The sequence below is a fragment of the Phoenix dactylifera genome, unplaced genomic scaffold (genome assembly GCF_009389715.1).
Source record: "Phoenix dactylifera cultivar Barhee BC4 unplaced genomic scaffold, palm_55x_up_171113_PBpolish2nd_filt_p 000454F, whole genome shotgun sequence".
NCBI lineage: Eukaryota > Viridiplantae > Streptophyta > Magnoliopsida > Arecales > Arecaceae > Phoenix > Phoenix dactylifera.
The window spans coordinates 143485-164513 of record NW_024067884.1 but is presented as its reverse complement, the minus strand read 5'-3'; the positions used below and the strand labels follow the sequence as shown (position 1 = coordinate 164513).

Sequence of the window (21029 nt, the reverse complement as noted above, 5' to 3'; positions counted from 1 at the left end):
TCTGACAAAATGACCCGGCTGTCCACATCTGTAGCACACTCCCTGACCCATTCTGCATCTGCCAGGGTGCTGCTTCCCACATATGCCACATACTGGCCATGATTGGAACTAGATTCAGTTCTGGCCATAGTGACGGAGGACGAGGTACTGATGGTAGAAAAGTATCTTGTGATTGACCTCTTTCCCTCCATTTCCTCTTACGTGGGGCAGGTGGAGCTGAGCGTACAGACTGCTCCGTCGGGCCCTCCGAGAGATCTACTCCCTCAGATCTATCTCTACTGCTTTGCCCTTTCCCCATACTCATTTTCCTCTGTTCTCTTTCAGCTCTTTCCTCTTTGTTTCTGGTCTCCCACTGTTTTGCTTTATCAATCAGCCTAGACAAGGTGGGGACCTCTACTGCCAGTACTGCATTATAAAGCGGGAAATCAGACCCGCCTGAATCTTTCTATCCTGGCAGCTTCAGTGGGGATGATGTAAGGAGCATACTTCCCCAATCTAGTGAACTCACGAGCGTACTCAGATACGCTCATTCCGGGCATCTGCTTCAGCCTCTCAAACTGAAGAGCCCGATTCTGCCTCTCACCGGAGACAAAAACTCATCCATCACTGCTTGCCTGAACTCTTCCCAGGTTGGAGGATTCCTACTGTACAATCTGTCCTCCACGTGCCTCTGGTACCAGTCCCAGGCATCTTCCTTCATTGTAAGCCCTACAAGTTCTATAGCTCTTGCATCAGAACAGGGCAGTCTCCGTATCATCTTTTCAGTCTCCTCCAGAAATCTCTGAGGATCTTCACCTTCTTCCCCCTTAAACTCCGGGGTTCTGAGCCTCAGAAATTCCTGTACAGTAATCCCCTCATCATCTAGAGCCCGCCTGGCCAAACTTCTTGGCACAGGTACAGGAGGTGGGATGGATACTACTGACGGGGCAGGAGATTTCCCCCGAGCAATCTGCTCCCTCAGAGCCTGATTCTCCGCCAGTAACTGTTCCATCAATGCATCTCTACTTCCTACATCTCCTTGATCATCAACCCTCCGTCTATCAGCAGGAGGAGTTTTTCTCTTTGGGGCTCGACATGTGCAGAACCCGCATCCAATGCTATATCTGGCTCCATCCTCCTTCCAGGACGAGCAGGTCCTCTCCTTGGAGGTATTCTTTATATGTCTCTAAAAAGTAAAAAGAGGAGGTCGTTACACACTGAGTCATGATATATTTTACTGAGTTGTAAATGACTCATAAATAACATACAGAAAAATCCTATGCTCCATAGTATAATCCTATACTTAATCCTGACTCATCCTATTGCTCTGACAGGACTCTTCTTAACCTTTGCTCTGATACCAAGCTTTGTCACGACCCCCGCCCCGTTCCCGGCGGGCCGCCGCGACGGTCCTAGGGTGCGGGTAGGCATAAGGCCACCAGCCACCGCGTAGAACCCTACTACCTATCAATCATCAATAAATCTTGAAAAATTTGGCATGATGATGCACAAAATGATCACTTTTCTATAGTGACCTGTCAGGATTATCTCAATACATACAACACACTACCTGTCAGAGCAGCAATCACATAATCCGTCACATAATAACCTGGACAATATATATCAATACATCATCACAGGCATATAACTCATCTGTATAAAAATCTGGTTCCCATTCCATCCATGGTCAAACCCATATCCACAACAGGATCTATGACTGTAACTATACACTATATAATAGAAGGTTTATAATACACCAAAAGGGTATAAACCTCTATCTACATTATACTATACTATACTATGGAGCGGCACAGCTAGCAGGCAACCACTAATCTGCTCTCTCTATACAATACCTGCCCTGCAATCAAAAATATCAAACTGGGGAGTGAGTATATAAATACTCAGTGAGTGGAGTAGAGAGTACTATGCACATGAGACAGAATATAATCATGGCTCGAGATGAAATCTCAAGATCAATAACAATGAACATGAACTCAACATAGAGAATATGAGTAAATCATCAATATCACCACAATCAATATCAACTCATCTGAAGCATATATGGAATAATCAAGTAACATATATGCTACTCATGAATATGCTCAACAGATCATAATGCTGGAACATACAAATCAGGTGTCAATATGCTGAAATCATCACTAGACAGCTATCGGGAGGTGGGTTTTACGCCCCAGGCGAACCAGCAACAACTCCCTACTGCCATATGCATATATCGAATATGACACCACACCAATATGTAAATCATCACTAGACAGCTGTCGGAAGGTGGGTTTTACGCCCCAGGCGAACCAGCAACAACTCCCTACTGTCACATGCATATGCAGGATAAGACACCATACCGATAACATAAATGCTAGACAGCTATCGGGAGGTGGGTTTTACGCCCCAGGCGAACCAGCAACAACTCCCTACTGTCACATGCATATGCAGGATAAGACACCACACTGATCATATAAATGCTGGCCAGTATCCAGAACAGAAATCCATCTCACATCTACATACTAAACGGCACCTCGCGGGAATTCTACATCCGCGGAAAGCCATACTGCACCTCGCGGGGTCTTACTATGCCCGGCGGCAAGCAGAATATAAGTCGTAGGACCGGCCGATCCTACGCCTAGGGCCGTGTCCCCCCCTAGGAAGGGACTGGGCTCCGCCCACCCAGAAGGCTACTATGTGCACAAAGGCCGATGTTCAACCCCATCGACTATAGGTGTCCTGCAGATACTGTCAAGCCATGCATGAATGCCATAATGCACCCTCCCAATACTCTACTAAAAGGAGCATAATCAAGACTACCACTCACTCGACTGACCCAATCATAAACTAACATCAGGGTTGGGAGTGAGGGTCAACGGAAGTGCAATACAACTCAATATACCACTAAAAAGGCTCTACAAATCTTTGAAATAGAGGAAATGAAATCAATTTACAAAAGAAATCATTTCACAATTCGGAATCAATTTGATTACTCATCAACCCCTCGTAATTCCTCTCAATGTTCCCTCAAATGCATGTACAGAATAATCAAGCATGGAGAATCAAGATTATAGAGGAATCTACTACAATATCAATCAATATGCTCAAGTGGAATCAATTCACACTTGGCGACATTCATGAAAATGAATTAAGGATGCTCATGGTGCAAAGTACATGACTCCCACTCACCTGTCAATCCGGCACAGCCTGATACGCCTCCAAAATCTACAGCAGGCAGTGGGGAACTTCTTCCTCTTGTTCCCTAGCTTCTTGCCCAACTGTGACATGCATTTACAATACATTTAGTCTTGTATCAAGGGCATAATCTACGTGCCAATTATAATATAGGGAACTTTAATTGATTCAACTCCCCCGTTCCCTAAATCTTTTCTTTTCTTTCTCTTTTTCTTTTTTATTAATTAACTCATCATTTATGTGTATTAGGGACTCCTTGCATGAGTACAAGGTCTCCTTAGCCTAATCTAGGCTTAATACCTATTATGCATGAAATCCCTTATTTTCCACTCGGATGAACAGTAACCCGACTGACAGTGGTTACTTCATCCCGGTTTTGATCCACTTTCCAAACTCCAAATTTGATGAAATTTTTACCTAACATTCTACACTCATAGAGGATTCCAAAGAGATAACATGCATCATCATCGGAGGCCGTTTGACCCCCTAAATAATTCGCCGAAGTTGGGACTTCGACACAGTTTTTCCGTAGTGCCGGAAAAATTTGTTAAAATCCGATTCTTCCTCTTTTAACCACCTCTACAACCCTTATCCGACCCCTCTAGACTATATCCACCCTTTGTATAGCCTAATGTCATCAAAAGACTAGATAGGGATGGATATTTACCTTTTTCTTTTTGGAAATCGAGGTCCTTGCGTAGAGGGGAAGGAGATCTATGTTTTTCCCTTCAGCTGGCAGCGCAACCGGGATCTCCTTCCTTTTCTTTTTCTTCTTCTTCTTCTCTTCCTTTCTTCCTTTCATTTCCTCTCCTTCTTTTTCTTCCTCTCTGTTGCCGTCTGAGACCCCTCCCTCTTTCTTTCTCTGCTTCATTCCGTAGCTCAAACCCTCCAATTAAATCACATCAAAACACTATTCACCCTTTTTTAATATTATTAAATTCCCATTTGCCCCTGCCACTTCAACATATCTACGTTATGCCATTAACTTTTGATTCCTTCCAATTTTACCCCTTATATCAATTTTAAAGGACTATTCTATCCCTTTTTATATAAAAAAAAATTTTGGGGTTATTACATCCTCCCCTCCTTATATAAAATTCGTCCTCGAATTTAAAAGAGTAAATTACCTGTCATAGCTGCATTCGATGTCTGTGCCTCCTGTGGATTTACCGTGAACACCCTTCCTTGCCCTCTGCCTACTGGAGCTGACAGTGAGATGGTCCAGCACTCTGCTGTGATGTGTGCTTGACCTCTACCTCTGCCTACAGGCCCCTACTACTAGGCCTGTCCATCTGCACAGAAGGATAGGATGCCAAAGGCACAAACTGCTGGGTGGCACCCTGCGGGCATTCTCTGACAAAATGACCCGGCTGTCCACATCTGTAGCACACTCCCTGACCCATTCTGCATCTGCCAGGGTGCTGCTTCCCACATATGCCACATACTGGCCATGATTGGAACCTAGATTCAGTTCTGGCCATAGTGACTGGAGGACGAGGTACTGATGGTAGAAAAGTATCTTGTGATTGACCTCTTTCCCTCCATTTCCTCTTACGTGGGGCAGGTGGAGCTGAGCGTACAGACTGCTCCATCGGGCCCTCCGAGAGATCTACTCCCTCAGATCTATCTCTACTGCTTTGCCCTTTCCCCATACTCATTTTCCTCTGTTCTCTTTCAGCTCTTTCCTCTTTGTTTCTGGTCTCCCACTGTTTTGCTTTATCAATCAGCCTAGATAAGGTGGGGACCTCTACTGCCAGTACTGCATTATAAAGCGGGGAAATCAGACCTCGCCTGAATCTTTCTATCCTGGCAGCTTCAGTGGGGATGATGTAAGGAGCATACTTCCCCAATCTAGTGAACTCACGAGCGTACTCAGATACGCTCATTCCGGGCATCTGCTTCAGCCTCTCAAACTGAAGAGCCCGATTCTGCCTCTCAGCTGGAGACAAGAACTCATCCATCACTGCTTGCCTGAACTCTTCCCAGGTTGGAGGATTCCTACTGTACAATCTGTCCTCCACGTGCCTCTGGTACCAGCCCCAGGCATCTTCCTTCATTGTAAGCCCTACAAGTTCTATAGCTCTTGCATCAGAACAGAGTAGTCTCCGTATCATCTTTTCAGTCTCCTCCAGAAATCTCTGAGGATCTTCACCTTCTTCCCCCTTAAACTCCGGGGTTCTGAGCCTAGAAATTCCTGTACAGTAATCCCCTATCATCTAGAGCTCGCCTGGCCAAACTTCTTGGCACAGGTACAGGAGTGGGATGGATACTACTGACGGGGCAGGAGATTTCCCCCGAGCAATCTGCTCCCTCAGAGCCTGATTCTCCGCCAGTAACTGTTCCATCAATGCATCTCTACTTCCTACCTCTCCTTGATCATCAACCCTCCGTCTATCAGCAGGAGGAGATTTTTCTCTTTGGGGCTCGACATGTGCAGAACCCGCATCCAATGCTATATCTGGCTCCATCCTCCTTCCAGACGAGCAGATCCTCTCCTTGGAGGTATTCTTTATATGTCTCTAAAAGAGTTAAAAAAAGAGGGTAGTCGTTACACACTGAGTCATAATATATTTTACTGAATTGTAAATGACTCATAAAATATAGAAAAATCCTATGCTCCATAGTATAATCCTATACTTAATCCTGACTCATCCTATTGCTCTGACAGAACTCTTCTTAACCTTTGCTCTGATACCAAGCTTTGTCACGACCCCCGCCCCGTTCCCGGCGGGCCGCCGCGACGGTCCTAGGGTGCGGGTAGGCATAAGGCCACCAGCCACCGCGTAGAACCCTACTACCTATCAATCATCAATAAATCTTGAAAAATTTGGCATGATACATGCACAAAATGATCACTTTTCTATAGTGACCTGTCAGGATTATCTCAATACATACAACAACACTACCTGTCAGAGCAGCAATCACATAATCCGTCACATAATGAACCTGGACAATATATATCAATACATCATCTCAGGCATATAACTCATCTGTATAAAAATCTGGTTTCCATTCCATCCATGGTCAAACCCATATCCACAACAGGATCTATGACTGTAACTATACACTATATATAATAGAAGGTTTATAATACACCAAAAGGGATAAACCTCTATCTACATTATACTATACTATGGAGCGGCACAGCTAGCAGGCAACCACTAATCCTGGCTCCTCTCTATACAATACCTGCCCTGCAATCAAAAATATCAAACTGGGGAGTGAGTATATAAATACTCAGTGAGTGGAGTAGAGAGTACTATGCACATGAGACAGAATATAATCATGGCTCGAGATGAAATCTCAAGATCAATAACAACATGAACATGAACTCAACATAGAGAATATAGAGTAAATCATCAATATCACCACAATCAATATCAACTCATCTGAAGCATATATGGAATAATCAAGTAAACATATATGCTACTCATGAATATGCTCAACAGATCATAATGCTGGAACATACAAATCAGGTGTCAATATGCTGAAATCATCACTAGACAGCTATCGGGAGGTGGGTTTTTACGCCCCAGGCGAACCAGCAACAACTCCCTACTGCCATATGCATATATCGAATATGACACCACACCAATATGTAAATCATCACTAGACAGCTGTCGGAAGGTGGGTTTTTACGCCCCAGGCGAACCAGCAACAACTCCCTACTGTCACATGCATATGCAGGATAAGACACCATACCGATAACATAAATGCTAGACAGCTATCGGGAGGTGGGTTTTACGCCCCAGGCGAACCAGCAACAACTCCCTACTGTCACATGCATATGCAGGATAAGACACCACACTGATCATATAAATGCTGGCCAGTATCCAGAACAGAAATCCATCTCACATCTACATACTAAACGGCACCTCGCGGGAATTCTACATCCGCGGAAAGCCATACTGCACCTCGCGGGGTCTTACTATGCCCGGCGGCAAGCAGAATATAAGTCGTAGGACCGGCCGATCCTACGCCTAGGGCCGTGTCCCCCCCTAGGAAGGGACTGGGCTCCGCCCACCCAGAAGGCTACTATGTGCACAAAGGCCGATGTTCAACCCCATCGACTATAGGTGTCCTGCAGATACTGTCAAGCCATGCATGAATGCCATAATGCACCCTCCCAATACTCTACTAAAAGGAGCATAATTAAGACTACCACTCACTCGACTCCGACCCAATCATAAACTAACATCAGGTTTGGGAGTGAGGGTCAACGAAGTGCAATACAACTCAATATACCACTAAGAAGGCTTACAAAATCTTTGAAATGGAGGAAATGAAATCAATTTACAAAAGAAGTTATTCACAATTCGGAATCAATTTATATTACTCATCAACCCTCGTAATTCCTCTCAATGTTCCCTCAAATGCAGTACAGAATAATCAAGCTGGAGAATCAAGATTATACGAGGAATCTACTACAATATCAATCAATATGCTCAAGTGGAATCAATTCACACTTGGCGACATTCATGAAAATGAATAAGGATGCTCATGATGCAAAGTACATGACTCCCACTCACCTGTCAATCTGGCACAAGCCTTGATACGCCTCCAAAATCTACAGCTGGCAGTGGGAACTTCTTCCTCTTGTTCCCTAGCTTCTTGCCTAATGATACATGCATTTACAATATATTTAGTTTTGTATCAAGGGCTATAATCTACGTGCCAATTATAAATAGGGAACTTTAATTGATTCAACTCCCCCGTTCCCTAAATCTTTTCTTTTCTTTTCTCTTTTTCTTTTTCATTAATTAACTCACCATTTATGCTGTATTAGGGGACTCCTTTGCATGAGTACAAGGTCCCTTTTAGCTTGATCTAGGCTTAATACTCTATTATAGCATGAAATCCCTTATTTTCCACTCGGATGAACAGTAACCCGGACTGACAGTGAGTTACTTTATCCTAGTTTTGATCCACTTTCCAAACTCCAAATTTGATGAAATTTTTACCTAACATTCTACACTCATAGAGGATTCCAAAGAGGTAACATGCATCATCATCGGAGGCCGTTTGACCCCCTAAATAATTCGCCGAAGTTGGGACTTCGACACAGTTTTTCCGTAGTACCGGAAAAATTTGTTAAAATCCGATTCTTCCTCTTTTAACCACCTCTACAACCCTTATCCGACCCCTCTAGACTATATCCACCCTTTGTATAGCCTAATGTCATCAAAAGACTAGATAGGGATGGATATTTACCTTTTTCTTTTTGGAAATCGAGGGTCCTTGCGTAGAGGGGAAGGAGATCTATGTTTTTCCCTTCAGCTGGCAGCGCAACCGGATCTCCTTCCTTTTCTTTTTCTTCTTCTTCTTCCTCTTCCTTTCTTCCTTTCATTTCCTCTCCTTCTTTTTCTTCCTCTCTGTTGCCGTCTGTGAACCCCCTCCCTCTTTCTTTCTCTGCTTCATTCCGTAGCTCAAACCCTCCAATTAAATCACATCAAAACACTATTCACCCTTTTTTAATATTATTAAATTCCCAATTTGCCCCTGCCACTTCAACATATCTACGGTTATGCCATTAACTTTTGATTCCTTCCAATTTTACCCCTTATATCAATTTTAAAGGACTATTCTATCCCTTTTTATATAAAAAAAAATTTTGGGGTTATTACAGCAATGGTCTCGAAATCTTCCAATTTTCTCTTCTTAGACATGATCACCTTTAAAAATTTTGTATATGCAGAAATTGTGCTAAGGCGTCTGCAAAAGGAATATTAATGTGAAGCTGCCTAAAACACTTTCAAAAATTTCTCAAACTGTTGATCAATTTTATTCTGCTTAAGCCTTTGAGGAAAAGGAATGAGAGAAACATAAGATTCGACTGGTGGGTAGTGGGGATGGTGTCTTGGCTAGGTCCTCAACTTCTTCACTGACCTTCTTGCTCACCTCTTCATAGTCTACTTCATCACCAACTACAATCTCACCACTTACCTGACCAAGTTGCTTACCACTTCTCAAGATGACTGCCTTACAATGCTCCTTCGAATTGACCTCTGTCTTACTAGAAAAATTACTCTGTCTACGAGAATTGATGGAATTGGCTAACTGCCCCAATTGCATCTCTACATTTCTATTGGAACTCGCCAACTGGTCAACCTTTGCTTCCAATCTCTCAAATCTCTCTGAACTGGCATTGGCTAACTTCTCAATAGCTATCTCCCAAGACTGCTTACTTTCTGGTTGGGATGGTCTTGGTTGGAAACCAGAAAGTTGGAGAGGTCTAGAACTGCTACCTTGGTTACCTTGATCTTTCCATGAAAATTTGGGATGATTCCTCCAGCCTGGGTTGTATGTGTTGGAATAAGGGTTGTTCTGCTGCTGCTGCCTGCATACCATCAAGACTCATGTGAGCTCCTCCACAGCAATCACAACTCAATACAGGACTAGAAATGGAATTCACATTATCCAGCTTACCGAACATTTTTACCAGAGAATCAACCTTGGCATTCAACATATTTATGCCATCTACAACATACATACCTGGAACTTTCTTAGGCATACCTCTTTCATTAGACCACTGATAATTGTTGGAGGCCATTTCTTCCAACAACTCATATGCCTCTTCTGTTGACTTACTTCATTAAAGTACCTTCTGCAGCTGCATCTATGGCAATCCTAACTGAATGTGTTAATCCATTATAGAAAGTCTGTACAATTCAGCGAGTCAGGAAGACCATGATGTGGACACTTCCTCTGCAAATCCTTAAACCTCTCTAGGTTTCATACAAAGATTCACCATCAAAATTGAGCAAAACTGGTATATCATTTCTAAGTTTGGCGGTCTTACCCAGGGAAAATACTTACTTCAGAAAAGCTTGTGACAAGGCATTCCAGGTGGTGAAAGAGTTAGGCGCTTTGGAATTCAACCAGGCCTTGGTTTTATCCTTTAGAGAAAATGGAAAAAGTCGGAGTCGAATAGCATCATAACTAACTCCATTTCATCTTGATTATATCACAAAATCTCCAAAAAGTTGGCAAGATGTTGCATGTGGATCCTCAGCAGGTCCTCCACCAAACTGCTCCTACTGCACCATCTGGATGAGACCAGGCTTAATCTCAAAATTATTAAACATTGACTGTAGGTCTCACAATACTGGGTTGAGCACCATTGACATTTAACACGGCATAGTCACTCAACAACCTTTTATTCTGGTTTATCTTGGTTATCTGCCATGGCTACTGCTTGTTTTTGCTTTAGCTCTAATCTTTTGTTGTTTTCTTAATGCTTGTAGGGTTCTTTCAATTTCTAGATCAAAAGGCTCAATTAGCTCACAGATTCGTGGCATACACTAAATACAGAAAACGTAAATTAACAAAAAGAACAAAACAGTCTAAATGAATACAGAAAATTATTTGTATTGATATTAAAAACAATCCTCCCCGCCAACGGTGCCAAAAACTTGATAGTCCCTAGACTCTACCACAAGTGCATGGGTCGTGACAAGTAGAACAAGATAAAAAGAGTATCGTTCTACAAGAAGGTGATTCCAAGTACCAATTTATAAATTTTCTATATTATTTAGACGACCCCAAATTGATGCGACTGACTGTAATTCTTAACCTAAAAAATCAAATATGTAAGGTTCCTAGCGCTTGGATTTCATCAATTAAATTCCTTCAATGAATTTAAATCTGATTGTTAATATTGTTGCTAATTACAATGACCGAATCCCTTTTGTTATGTGATATCCTCTTTCAAGACATAACACCTATATCTATATTAATCCTGTCTATTTTCGTGATCATAGAAATTAATATAAATTCATTATGATCTGTGAAATTCTTGAATGTAGGTCACAAGGGTGTGCATTTATTTCTAAACTACACTGCCAATGTTTGATAAATGATGAGAGCACAAAAGTGCGATCTAAGTACCAATTAACTTAGCCTAATGCTAGCAAAATAATGATAAATAATAGGTGTTAACATTTACATGATTAAATATTTTATCCTTAACACTTATTATAATTTTTATCATTATATAAATTCATCTCTTCCCAGCTGCAAAGCAGAGCCTAGATTCAGCCGTTCATAAGCACTTCAGCATCCTTGACGTGTCCGTGAGCCACATCAGCCCTCTCAAGACCCTCCGGCGTCTCAGGATCCGTGATCCAATCATGCCGCGATCAGCCTTTCTCCCAACTCGTGGAACCTGCGATCAAGTGTTTCTCTCGTGCATCTACGAAGCATCCAGCACCCCATATCTGTGAAGCCTTCCCAGCATCTCGTGCGACCCAGCTTCTTCTGCATCTTAGCCCAAGCGCCAGCAGTCCGTCTTCTCTGCTTGTGAAGCCATCTTGCATCCGAGTCCCAGTTCATAGCAATCTCCCGAGTTCTAGCCACATCAGCTTCTCAGACCCCGTCCGCATGTGATCAGCTCCCATCATCCCACGAGCAGCTCGCGTGTGATCCAGAGCTTCCCAGTCGAGTCCACGTCTTGATCTTCCGGTTCGGCTCCCATGCAATCAACATTCCTTCTGCCGCAGGTTACGCGTCCCAGCTCTTCCGTCTTCCTCGCAGTCCACGCATCCCAGCTCCAAACCTCCTTCCGTTCGCGATCAGATCTTGCCAGCGTCCGCAACCATCCAGCGCATCTCCCGCGTCCCAGTTCACAGCAGAGTCCAGATTCTCCTGTGATCCATCCGTCCACGTTCCACCTCCCAGCGACGGATCTTTGCCGCGTCTGCAAGCCAACCGTCCGTGATGATCTCGTGCATCAGATCCCCTAGCATCCCGCGAAAGGTTTCCGCGTCCGATTCTCCCGCATCCACAGCCTCATCCGGTCATCTCCACCGCGTGCGAAGAAGGGATCGAAGGCCAGCTTGACACCTCTCTCGGTTGGGGGGAGAGTTGTTATATATATCCCCCATTCGGTGAACCAGAAGGCCACTCCCATTCGAAAAAAACAGAGAAGGGAAACAGAGCGCACTCTGTTTCCGAAAAAGAAAAGAAAAGAAAAAAAAGAAAGAAAATGAAAGGGGGATTAATGTTTCAATGAGTAGCTAAAGTCCTAGGGAGGGTGATGGAGGAACCTTTGATGTATTGCTCTTTGAAGTAAACTCTAAACTTTTGCTTTCAATGGTTTATATTTATTGATATGTTCTTGATCCATGCGTAGTTATTTCATAGATAGATTTTTAATGGATTATGATTATTGATATATGGATTGCTTTAGTATTTGATTCGTCGTAGACGTAGAAAGCACGATGGATGCTTAGAAATTGAGTTCATATGTTCATGAAAACATATACATGATTAGATCTATCCTACATTTAATCTTTAATCAAGAACCATAGAGTTTATTCCTTGGATGCAATATCATCAAGGGGGATTCCAGATCCCTACCATCTTTATTTCATTGAATTTTGTTTATTATTCTTTGCATTTAATTTTTGAAAATCAAAACATCATTTTAATCCACAAATTTATTGAATTGATTAATCTGAAATTATACTAAATAGTCTCACATATATTTCGTTCCCTGAGGATTCGACCTCGGACTTCCGAGAATTTACTACTTGTGCGATTCTCCTGCACTTGGGAGAACAATTTTATTTTTGCATCAAGTTTTTGGCGCCGTTGCCGGAGAACGGCTGATTTATTAGTATAATTTAGAGTTAATTTTTAGTTGATTGTTAGTATTTTTCTTTTGAAAAAAAAATCTTTATTACTGTTTTTTTTCCCTGCACAGTCTACATCAACTCTGATATCAAAGAAATTAACCGTCTGATTGAACTCAAATTTGGTCGTCAGGTGCAGGACCTGTGTTTCTTTCATCTGATTGACATTCGGAAACTTTTAAGACTATCAGATTAGTATGAAAACTGCTGCTGTCTGTTTTGGAATTTTCTGCATTTAATTGTTTGAATCAGAATTTTATTGTTAACATATCTTCATTGACCCTTGTTGCTAATTGAAAATTTTTTTTAAAAAAAGAGAAAAACTTAAAATTTCAAATTTCAAATTTCAGAATTCAAATTTCAAACTTCAATTCATAAAATTTTAAAAAAATAAATAATTTGCTTTGATCACCTATTCAATGAAATTTAATGTCATGTCATAAAATATTTAAAAAAAAATCTCTTGATTGTTGCATATAGTATATGCATCAGCATAAATACTCTAAGGGCTTGAACCCATTTAAAGAGATAAGGTCGGGAATTTCATCACTCGTCCTTAGCCAAAAATCACCCCATTGCATAAATATCCTAACCTTAACTAAAATCAACTAGAACGTTGGCCCCTAAGGACATTCGAGCTCAATAGGATGAAGACCACCGAAAGTTGCACCAATTTTGCTCTGTGGCTTAGTTGATGTCTAGGCAAGCTTTGTCCCTATAAGGGAGACAGTTCATCTGTTCGAGGCAAGTGGATTTTTAAGTGGGACCTTTGCGAACGCATCGTGACCCCTCCACTTACCTGGGAGCTTACCTGGTCAACTCGGTTCATTAGACCGGATTGGAGGCTTAGGTTGCCCTCTTCAAACCAGTTAGGAGCTGTCTAGAAATTTAAGAAAAACATTAGAAATTGAGGTGTAATGTTTAGTTGCATGTTTGATTGTGAATAGATTTTTGTTTTAGGGTGTAGTTTTTAGGGTATCTTTAGTTGGTACTTATATTTATATTTATATTTTTTTAAAAAACATAAAAAAAATAATTAAATTTTGTATGCTAGGTTGGAATAGGGACGACACCGATCGATTAAGTCGCACAACTTTAGATCATCCCTTAGGACACATCCTTGAAATTCCTTCGCAGTATCTCACACCTTGTGAGATGGCAAATTTTCCTGATGATATAGGAAGTCACCATGGTGATGAAGGTAGACCCCCAGTTATGACACTTCGACAATACTTACATTCCACTAGGACTAGTCAACCTTCATGCATGATTATTCCTGAAAATGTAGGACACTTTGAAATCAAACCAGGAGTAATTCAATTGCTTGCCAAGTATCATGGAATGGAATCTGAGAACCCTTATCTTTATCTTAAGAATTTTGAGAAAATTAGCATCACATTTAGAGTGCCAAATGTATCGGAAGATGTCCTTAAATTGACCTTGTTTCCTTTTTCCTTAAAGGATAAAGCCAAAACATGGCTGAACTCCTTGAGACCTAGATCGCTAGGAACATGGCATGATATGCAAAGAGAATTCTTGAAAAAATTCTTTTCCGCACAAAGGACTAACTTTTTAAAACGGCACATTAGTAATTTCCAACAAAAAGACCATGAAACATTTTATGAATGCTGGGAGAGATTTAAAGATTTGCTTCTTTCTTGTCCTCATCATGGGTTTGAAACATGGAGAACCATTAGTTTCTTTTACGAAGGGTTGTCTCCACAGTTGAAACAATTTATAGAGACTATGTGTAATGGTCTATTTCTGGAAAAGCAACCCGATGAGGCATGGGACTATTTAGACTCTCTCGCAGAGACTGCACAATTATGGGATACAGGGGATAGAGTGAATAAATCTTTGCCTAAGCCTACTAGCATTCCACACGGGGGCCTTTGCAACCTTAATACTCAGGATGATATTCAGGCTAAAATGGCAGCCCTTACTAGGAAGGTAGAGGAAATTGAACTTAGAAGAATTGAACCCGTCAAGACCGTAGAACATAACAGCGAGTGTTGTAGGATTTGCGAGATGCCTGGCCATCTCATCACTGATTGCCCCACAATACCCGTATTCAAGGAAGTCTTGCACGATCAGGCCAATGTTATGAATACCTATCAAAAATCTTTCAATAATCCTTTTTCGGGTACTTACAACCCCGGATGGAAGAACCATCCAAATTTCAGGTGGAGGAATGACCAACCTCAACAAGTATATAACCCAACTCCTCCACCTCCGCAACCTCATTATGCACACCCACCCCCTCAAAAATCCAGTCTCGAAGAAACTTTGCAATCTTTCATGCAAGGTCAAGCCAAAATCAATGATGAATTGAGAAATCAACTGACAACGCTGACCACTGTTTTAAGTGCTCAAGAGAAAGGTAAGCTACCAGCTCAACCACAACCTAATCCTCAAGTCCTATGGCGGTAGTAATGCATCATCTTCAACTTCGCATAAAGAGCAAAGCAAAGAGTATAATAACTTTGCGAAGTGGAAAGATTATTGACCGACCAGTCCCAGAACAAACACAAGTCATACCTGATTCCGACCCTCCCAAGACAAAAGAAAAGGATAATGAAGAAACTGAAGCACCAACATCTACTGAAAAAATTGAATGTCCTTTTTCTGCACCATTTCCACAAAGATTAAAGCCCTTGCAAAAGCTTGAACCAAACTCTGAAATTCTTGAGCTTTTTAAGCAAGTAAAAATCAATGTACCTCTTCTTGATGCAATCAAACAAGTGCCTTCCTATGCAAAATTTTTAAAAGATTTGTGCACTGTCAAGCGTCGTTTAAATGTCAAGAAGAAGGCATTTTTGGCTGAAAATATGATTGCAATTTTACAGCATAACATTCTCCCTAAATATAAGGATCCAGGTTGCCCAACTATCTCGTGCATCATTGGCAATTTTAGGATTGAGCGAGCATTGCTAGATTTAGGAGCGAGTGTGAATTTGTTGCCATATACGGTATATGAACAACTCGGTTTGGGTGAGTTGAAGCCAACAACTGTGACCTTACAATTAGCTGACCGGTCAGTGAAGGTCCCTAGAGGGATTATCGAAGATGTGTTGGTCTAAGTAGACAAGTTCTATTTTCCTGTCGACTTTATCGTACTGGACACACATCCGGCTTCCAATTCACCATCTCAGATTCCGGTCATCTTAGGACGTCCATTCCTTGCAACTTCTAATGCATTGATCAATTGTAGGAATGGTATCATGAAGCTTTCTTTTGGCAATATGACCTTGGAACTGAACGTCTTTAATATAGGTAAACAACCCAGTGATCATGAAGAAAGTAAAGAAGTTGAATGGGTTGAAACCATTGCGGAAGAATATTTGTTAAAAGAAACATTTACTGAATCGGCCGATAATGGTTTGATAGATTGGTGTTCTGAAGGTACTGCTAATGATGTGGTCCCACCTGGTTTAGATAATTCGGATGTTATGATGGTCAATGGGTGGAGACCGCGAATAGAGGAATTTGAACAGTTGCCACCTCGAAAAGCAAAGATAGTACCATCCCATGAACAAACACCTAAGCTCGAGTTGAAACCTTTATCGAAGGAACTCAAGCATGCCTTTCTTGGATCCGATGACACATTTTCTATAATCATCTCATCTGATCTGGATCATGCCCAAGAAAGAAAATTACTTGGTGTTCTAAAGAATCATAAGGGAGCTTTAGGATGGTCTATTGCCGACTTGAAGGGGATTAGCCCTTTAATTTGCACGCACCGGATATATTTGGAGGACAATGCCAAAACCACAAGGCAAATGCAACGCAGGTTGAATCCTACGATGAGAGATGTGGTTAAAGCAGAAGTCCTCAAGTTGCTTGACGTGGGTATTATCTACCCAATTTTCGATAGCAAGTGGGTGAGTCCTACTCAAGTCGTGCCCAAGAAAGCAGGTCTGACGGTAGTAAAAAATGATCAGGGTGAACTAGTTCCAACTCGTGTTCCGACAAGTTGGCGCATGTGTGTTGACTACCGAAAATTGAATTTGGTCACTAGGAAAGATCACTTTCCCCTACCCTTCCTAGACCAAGTTTTGGAAAGAGTTGTAGGACACAAATTCTATTGTTTTCTCGATGGCTATTCCGGGTACTACCAAATCGAAATTTCACCTGAGGATCAAGAGAAGACTACCTTCACTTGTCCTTTTGGCACATTCGCTTTCCGTCGGATGCCATTCGGGTTGTGTAATGCACCTGCAACATTCCAAAGGTGTATGCTTAGCATTTTTGGAGAAATGAACGAGAAATTTTTAGAAGTGTTTATGGATGATTTCTTCTATTTTTGGCGATTCATTTGATGATTGCCTGTCACATTTACAAGCAGTCTTAGCTCGATGCATGGAAAAAGAATTTGATACTGAATTGGGAGAAATGCCACTTCATGGTGCCAAAGAGAATTGTCCTAGGACATATTGTTTCATCGAAGGGCATGGAAGTTGATAGAGCTAAGATTGACCTAATCGCCAAGCTACCTGCACCCAAGACGGTTAGAGATGTTAGATCATTTTTGGGTCATGCCGGATTTATAGGAGGTTCATCAAGAACTTTAGTATCATAGCTCGACCATTATGTAACCTCCTATCCCTTGATACACCGTTCAATTGGACTGAAACATGTCAAGAGGCATTCGAAAAATTGAAGGCTATGCTTAGCACTGCACCCATCGTGCGACCACCTGATTGGTCATTACCTTTTGAGATCATGTGCGATGCTAGTGACTATGCGATAGGAGCTGTCCTAGGACAACGCAAGTATAATAAGCCATATGTCATCTACTATGCAAGCAAAACATTAAATGATGCTCAAATGAATTACACCGCCACCGAGAAGGAATTGCTTGCAGTAGTATTTGCATTAGACAAATTTCGCTCTTATATTCTTGGTGCTCCTATTGTTATCTTTACAGATCATGCAGCGCTAAAATATTTATTGGATAAGAAAGATGCCAAACCACGCTTAATACGATGGATACTTCTACTCCAGGAATTTGACATCACTATCAAAGATAAAAAGGGAGTAGAGAATGTGGTTGCTGACCATTTATCACGGCTAGTTGTTCATGATTTGGTGCCACAGTTGCCCATCAAGGACTCGTTCCCTGAAGAGCAATTGTTTACACTTTCTACTATGCCATGGTATGCTGATATTGTAAACTTTCTTGTCACGAACCGGATGCCGGGGCATTGGGGATCGAATGATAAGAATAATTTCTTGCGTGAAGTAAGGAGTTATTATTATGATGCCCCTTATTTGTTCAAGTATTGCAATGATCAAATCTTTAGAAGATGCATTCCGGATCATGAGATACAAAGTGTACTCTCTTTCTGTCATGCCAATGCTTGCGGAGGACACTTTGCATCTAAGAAAACGGCAGCTAAAGTGTTACAATGTGGTTTTTATTGGCCTACACTATTTAAAGATGCCCACGAGTTCTGTAGGACATGTGACCCATGTCAACGTGTTGGAAGTCTAACTCGTAGGCAAATGATGCCTCTTCAGCCCATTACTGCTATTGAAATTTTTGACATGTGGGGCATTGATTTCATGGGCCCATTCCCACCGTCTTTTGGATATGAGTACATTTTGGTTGGTGTTGAGTATGTGTCCAAATGGGTGGAAGCTGTATCTTGTCGAACAAATGACCACAAACCAGTTTTAAAATTTTTTAAAGAAAACATATTTTCTAGGTTTGGGATGCCCAAGGTTATAATTAGTGATGGGGGAAAACATTTCTGTAATAAGCCTTTTGAGATCCTATTGCGAAAGTACGGTATCACTCATAGAATTGCAACTCCTTATCACCCGTAGACTAGTGGCCAAGTAGAGTTAGCCAATCAGGAAATTAAATGAATTTTAGAGAAAACAGTGAATCCATCATGCAAAGACTGGTCTTTAAAACTTTCTGACGCATTGTGGGCTTACCGTACTGCTTATAAAACTATTCTTGGTATGTCCCCGTATCGGCTAGTCTATGGAAAAGCATATCATCTACCTGTTGAAATAGAGCATAAATCGTATTGGGCCATTAGAAAATTAAACTTTGAACTGTCAGATGCTGGTTTCGCTAGAAAATTACAATTAAGTGAATTGAATGAAATTCGTCGGGATGCGTATGACAATGCTAGACTTTGTAAAGAACGAATGAAAATTAGGCATGATAACTCAATTCTAAGAAAATCTTTTGAACCTGCACAAAAAGTTCTTTTGTATGACTCTCGCTTACATCTGTTTCTTGGAAAGTTACGATCAAGATGGACAGGTCCTTTCATTGTAAAAACTATTTTTCCACACGGGGCAATTGAAATTGAGAATCCACAGGATGGCAAAATTTTTAAGGTTAATGGACACAAATTAAAACCTTTTCTTGAAAATTTTGCAGATGAAGAGGACTCCTTTTCCTTGGAGGAGCCTTCTTATGACTGAACACGAAGGCCAAGCTATGTGTATATTAGTTAGAATTATTATTTTTTCTTTTATTTCTAGTTTTCTTCTTATTTTGTAGGTCTTCTTTTCTGGAAATCAACAGCTCAAGGTATTCTTCTTCTCTCTATTATTTTCTCTATTGTCTCTCATATATAGTTTTCTTGCATTTTTTTACATTGAGGACAATGCAATGTTTAAGTTGGGGGGAGGGAAATATTTTGATCAAAAAAAAAAAAACTTGTTTTTGCATTTGATTTATTCTATTACTTTCTTTTCTGAGCAAATGCACATGTATTTTCATATTGAGTGTGTACAACTATTAAGGCAAGGAACACATGCATACTATGACTGATCAGAGACCTATTATTAGATTCCCACACGTGTACTTAATGACAATAGGAAGGCCTCAGGAGTTCATATTTGTTAACTACATTTTTGTTAGCCCTATCTATAAAAGAAGTATGAGTATCCTTGTTCGTACCATAAGGTTCAGAATTTGGTTTTCACATAAAGATAGAGGTTGAATATCCCGACTAGATTACTTAGGTGCCTTATGATCCGACTTTGGTTGACCTATAGTCACGATGCAGTCACATATATAATAAAAATATTTATATGGTTCAGTCTACCATTTCTTTTCTTGCATAATTATTATTCAAAAAAAAATAAATAAATAAAAAAATAAAAAAATATACTTATGATGACAAGTCTAGCCTCGTGGCGTAGTCTGGTTCGAGTAATTAAGTCCGAGGGGTGTTTCACCTAATGTCTTGAGCCAACTGGATCGGGGGTCATTGACTGAAAGCTCGCTACATGGACCTTACTAGAGCCTAATGGGGTTGGATAGCTGTAGTTGTCATGTGTATTGAAATATATATATATATATATATATATATGAAATGAAATAAAAATAAGCATGAATGAGTTGGTTAGGCTGAACCTAGTGACATGTGGTAATGACTGGTTTGACTCCATTGTGTTGGACCTCTGTGTACCCGGGTTGTTTAGTTGGGATTGATAGCTCTTTCTTTACATGCGAACCATTCTTGACAAATTTAGACAACATGTGATATTCTGAAAATTTGATGGATCAGGTTCTAACAAATTGTAGAAAACATTTGTGAGCTTGAGTAGTGCACCTAAAACTCAGGCGGTGCCCTGTTGTGGTGGAGGTATTAGTGTTGTCGGCACCCCACGCTGGAACCCACTCACACCAGCGCCGCCACCGACGTCGGACAAGCAAGAGAGATACAAACGGATAAACACTCTCTCGCTCCCTCGACTCCGGACTCAAGGATCACCTCTTCGCTCCGCCTACGAAGGGCAAAAGATTACCCCGTGGTATCAGTAGGGTAAAACACTTGAGCACCGCAACGGATTATCAAAGATCAAAGGAAGAAGAAGGAAGAAAATAGCAAAGCAAACACAAAGATGTAACGAGGTTCGGCTACAAATAGCCTACGTCCTCCACCGCTCCAAATCTCAATAAGGATGAACTGATTACAGAGATAGCACACACCCGAACGATCACAAGCGATCGATCTACAAGAGATTCACACAGAATTCCCTTTGCACAAGAAGTAGGATCCCAATCCTCTTCTTCTCTAGAACCCTAGCCTCACAAACAAGAGTATCTCTCAAATATACGGCCAATCGCTATAACCCTAGGGCTCTCATGAGTCCTATATATAGTCTCAAGACCTTCAGATGATCATAGCCGTCGAAACGCCAACAAAACACCAAAAGAAAACTCATCCGTATGATTTCCGCGAGCTCGAG

The 21029-nt window shown here is 41.2% G+C and overlaps 1 non-coding gene and 2 pseudogenes across 1 annotated transcript; 2 read left to right on the top strand and 1 right to left on the bottom strand.

Annotated features, from left to right (window-relative positions):
* The first annotated feature begins 9856 nt into the window (after positions 1-9856).
* LOC113461034 lies at positions 9857-9962 on the top strand. Its single transcript, XR_003382974.2, has one exon. It is a non-coding gene; the product is annotated as a small nucleolar RNA R71 (small nucleolar RNA).
* A 203-nt stretch (positions 9963-10165) lies between these two features.
* LOC120106091 lies at positions 10166-19157 on the top strand (annotated as a pseudogene).
* Positions 14383-14482, bottom strand: LOC120106094 (annotated as a pseudogene).
* Positions 19158-21029: the final 1872 nt, after the last annotated feature.